Consider the following 5000-nt stretch of genomic DNA (forward strand, 5'->3'; position numbering starts at 1 on the left):
GTGTGTGTATGTGAGCGTGCATGTGTGTGTGTGTATGTGAGCGTGCGTGTGTGTGTGTGTGTGTGTGTGTGTGTGTGAGAGTGAGAGTGAGTGTGTGCGTGTGTGTGCACATGTGATTGTGTGTGTGTGTGTGTGAGAGAGTGAGTGTGTGTGTGTGTGTGTGTGTGAGTGAGTGTGACTGTGTGTGTGTGTGTGTGTGTGAGTGTGACACAGTGTGTGTGTGTGTGTGTGTGAGTGTGACACAGTGTGTGTGTGTGTGTGTGTGTGTGTGTGTGTGTGTGTGAGCAGGGTGGATAGGTGGGGGGTGTCCTTGGCCTATGCTCAAAAAGAAAAAAAAACAGCAAGCCAGAAGGATTTGTTTCCTGTTTTTAATGTGCTTACGAGCTCATTTACTTCCACTATCTGAGACGCTGAAGTCTGGTGGCATGACCAACAGGATATAGATGACTTAAAAAAAGAAAAAAGAAAAAAAGGGAAGAATTTCACCACTGCACTTCAAGTCCCTTCAAATTGCACACTCATTGGCAGCCAGATGCATTGTGGGATGGTTCAGAGGTCATAGGTCATGTGAGCGGCAGCGGTGGTGGTGAGGAGCCGAACGGGCTAGCCTAGCGCTGGGGGGGGGGGGGGGTCACCATCTCTGACCCTCCAATCCAAATCCAGCCCTGCTTTTCTTTAAGTCCCAGGGGAACTGGAACTGCCCGTTGGCCAGACTGTCTCCACCCCTGACTCCCAGGTAAAGGGAGTGCGGGGGAAACCGGCAGTCCTGAAGGGACCGTGAGTCACCCGGGCCCTGGGGTCCTCTCTCAGGCCTGGACCTGCTTCTTCACAGCCCCCCCCCCCCCCTGAGATTAGTCCCTCACTGTCATAAGAGTGGCAGAAATGAAGAAGCGCGGGGCGTCATATATCCGGTAAAGCAGCTTTCCCCGCCTGGCAGCTGGCTCCGGCGATTGCTTTGCCGTTTGCGGTCTCCGCGCCGTTCGCCGTTATCTCCGGGCGCCGGACGGCTTAACTCGTTAAAATGCGCCGCGGAGAGAAAGTTTCACCAGCGCAGTTTAGCTGAGCCGGAGGAGGGAGCTGATTGGCTGGAGGATCAGAGGGGGTGGGGCTTGTCCGTGAGGTGATGAGGGGGGGGGGGGGTGGGGTGGTATTTAGCAGGTGAGGTCAGCAACGGGATAAATGATTCATCATTTATCTGACATTGGTGAAATCTGGGGCCTCGTTCCCTTCCGTCACGGGCCAGTGGCATCATCGTTGGTGATCGTTTCCCCTTTTTGATTCAGGTGTTCAAACTTAAAGCTAAAAGCTCCACTGAAGCTTTGGGCCTTCCCACAATGCCTTTCACCACCGCGCGTTTTCAAAGCGAGCGATGCTGTGCAGACCCTCCCCTGTTCCTCAAATCACTGCTGGGTTTCCACCCTCCCTTTACCCGGGAGTCAGGTGTGAAGACCAGGTCTGTCCAATCAGAAGCACTAATTACCTGGAAGGAAAGAAAAGCAGAGCTGGATTTGGATTGGAGGTTCAGAGTTGACTTATCCCTGCTGTTGACGGTGTGGTGTCTCAGAAAGGATGAAGATATCGTCTATGTTTGATATATAATTAGGTTAGCATTTGGGACCTGTAATATCAGTGTAGTATTGTTATCGGCACAAAATGAACTTATCGGTAACCGAATGGACACTAAGACTGGCGTCTGTACATGCACCAGAGAGGTGACGCATTAGCACTGATGGTGTAAATGAGTCCTGTGACTTATTTGAAAGAGGCTGGTATCCGTCTATATGGATCTGCCTGGATCTGCCTGGCATTGGGCTATACGACTGGACGGATATGAGAGATCGATTTTGGCCCCAGATTTAGCATATTCTGCTTACCTGCACCGCCTTCATTGATTAATAGAATGTGGAGAGATTTCTGATGCAGGGCGAGGTGTATCATCGGGAGATATTCTCTCTCTCTCTCTCTCTCTCTCTGTCTCTCTCTGTCTCTCTCTGTCTCTCTCTCTCTCTCCCCCTCTCTCTCTCTCTCTCTCTCTCTCTCTCTCTCTCCCTCTCTCTCTCTCTCTCTCTCTATGCGACTCGCCCACGTCGTTTGAATTATCAGCGGCCTCGCAGCCCGGCCTAAGACAGCCACCGGAAAAAATAAGGGATAGTTTTACGCCCCCGACACCCCCCTCCCCGCCCGACGTTGGGCTTCCTGGCGTGATGCGCTGCTTTATCTGCGCTGATGCGCTCTGTCAGCGGGGGTTCAGGGTGAGGAAGTGACTCTCCTGAGAGGGAGAGAGCTGCTCTCCTACATTTATTTATTTTCCCGTAAAGCTCATCTGTCATGGTGTCTCTCTCCCCAGCGCCCCTGTAAAAGTTTTGGGGGGGGCGGGGGTGCGGGGGGGGGGGAGACTCCACCACGCTCATCACTCAAACGGAGAGAGACCGTGAAACTGGGTGAACGCTTTAATTTTGGGCGGGCGGATAATCGGCCAGCCCCGCAGGGAGCTGTCAGGCCCAGGTACTGTACAGAGAGACATGTCGCTGGTTTATCAGTTATTTCGCGGGGGGGGGGGGGGGGGTCATGTAACACAGATTCGGTAGGCCCCCAAATTTCTCGGCTCCTGTCCTGGCTCCTTCCTAACCAAGAGGCCCTGGATGGTGACATGATTTTTCATATTACACAGAAGCAAACTTACTGTACTTGGTCAGGGGAGGTGTGTGCACATTGCCATTTCGACTTTAGCGAAAGGGGGAATATAGAGCCGAGTATCTGGTGAGTTTAAAGCAGGGCTGTCAAACTCCTGTCCCCTGGGGGCTGAGGTGTCTACAAGTTTGGGGTTTTTTTTGCCTCCCCTGCGATCAGCAGCCAATTAAGGCCTTGAGAACATGGTGTGTGGCTTCCTTTAATCACTTGTACTGAAATACATCGAAATAAAAAACCAGCAGACACTGCGGCCCTCTAGGAATGCAGTTTGACACCCCTGGTTAAAATAGTCTGCAGGGGGGGGGGGGGGGGGCGCTGTGGACAGTAATCGGGTCGCTTGGACCCCCCTGACCCCGCCCCCCCCCCCCTGCCTGGCTCCGGTCCCACCCCCCCAGCTCACAGGAACACGTGAGACCCCGCTAACGCATTCAGGAGGCTGAGCGTGGGCGCGAACGCAGCGATGCTGGCAGCTGCTCTGTGGGCGTGGCCGAACGGCAATTAGAGCCAATCACACGGCCCCGCTCCGGGGGGAAGCGGTAGCTGGACCAATGAGCTGTATGGAGCTCTGCCAGGCGGTGCGGTGGGTAGAGCTTTGGACTCACAGAGAGAAGGTGCCGGGTTCAGTGCCTCCTTGTGTGGGTTAATCACTGCATCTATGTGTGGGTTAATCACTGCATCTATGTGTGGGTTAATCACTGCATCTATGTGTGGGTTAATCACTGCGTCCATGTGTGGGTTAATCTCTGCGTCCATGTGTGGGTTAATCTCTGCATCCGTGTGTGGGTTAATCTCTGTGTCCATGTGTGGGTTAATCTCTGTGTCCATGTGTGGGTTAATCACTGTGTCCATGTGTGGGTTAATCTCTGTGTCCATGTGTGGGTTAATCTCTGTGTCCGTGTGTGGGTTAATCTCTGCGTCCATGTGTGGGTTAATCTCTGTGTCCATGTGTGGGTTAATCTCTGTGTCCATGTGTGGGTTAATCACTGTGTCCATGTGTGGGTTAATCTCTGTGTCCATGTGTGGGTTAATCTCTGTGTCCGTGTGTGGGTTAATCTCTGCGTCCATGTGTGGGTTAATCTCTGTGTCCATGTGTGGGTTAATCACTGTGTCCATGTGTGGGTTAATCTCTGTGTCCATGTGTGGGTTAATCTCCGTGTCCATGTGTGGGTTAATCTCTGTGTCCATGTGTGGGTTAATCTCTGTGTCCATGTGTGGGTTAATCTCTGTGTCCATGTGTGGGTTAATCTCTGTGTCCATGTGTGGGTTAATCTCTGTGTCCATGTGTGGGTTAATCTCTGCGTCCATGTGTGGGTTAATCACTGCGTCCATGTGTAGGTTAATCTCTGTGTCCATGTGTGGGTTAATCACTGCATCTATGTGTGGGTTAATCACTGCATCTATGTGTGGGTTAATCTCTGCGTCCATGTGTAGGTTAATCACTGCATCTATGTGTGGGTTAATCTCTGCGTCCGGAGGTAAACAGGCCCAGTGAACACGCTCGGGAGCAGAGCGCAGCGACACTCCTTAACCTCGCGGTTATCAGGCCCCAGCACAAACCCCCCAGCGCTGTGGAACCTCAGTGCCCCGTCAGGAGATCTCCCTCTGGCGTGACGTGTGATATTAATGTGGGTGTCTGTGAGGCCTCGATGTTCTCACTCCCAGGGGAGACTCGTGAGCCGAGTGGAGGTCCAGGTCCTGCTCCGGAGACCCTGCTGGGTCTGTCCCCCTATCAGGGGGGTTTAATCCGCGTTCGCTGGAATGTCAGCGAGCTTCAGAGAACTAATTTGTCGTCGCCTGTTTGAGAAGTGCGCTGATGACACACTTCCCGGGTGGAATTGTCCAATCAGATCCTGGGCCTGTGGGAGGCTTGGTCAGCTGTCCCGCAGGGCGAGGCTTAATTGGCCACACTCCAGCGTAGCCCGTGGGCTGTTTCATTTGACAGGGTCCCTGTCAGCTGCTCTGACTGCCGCCTGACTGCCTTGGCCAATGGGCTATCTGCAGCCTGACTGCTCTGGCCAATGGGCTGTCTGCAACCTGACTGCTCTGGCCAATGGGCTGTCTGCAGCCTGACTGCTCTGGCCAATGGGCTGTCTGCAGCCTGACTGCTCTGGCCAATGGGCTGTCTGCAGCCTGACTGCTCTGGCCAATGGGCTGTCTGCAGCCTGACTGCTCTGGCCAATGGGCTGTCTGCAGCCTGACTGCTCTGGCCAATGGGCTATCTGCAGCCTGACTGCTCTGGCCAATGGGCTGTCTGCAACCTGACTGCTCTGGCCAATGGGCTGTCTGCAGCCTGACTGCTCTGGCCAATG

Source organism: Conger conger, unplaced genomic scaffold, assembly GCF_963514075.1.
Source record: "Conger conger unplaced genomic scaffold, fConCon1.1 SCAFFOLD_92, whole genome shotgun sequence".
NCBI lineage: Eukaryota > Metazoa > Chordata > Actinopteri > Anguilliformes > Congridae > Conger > Conger conger.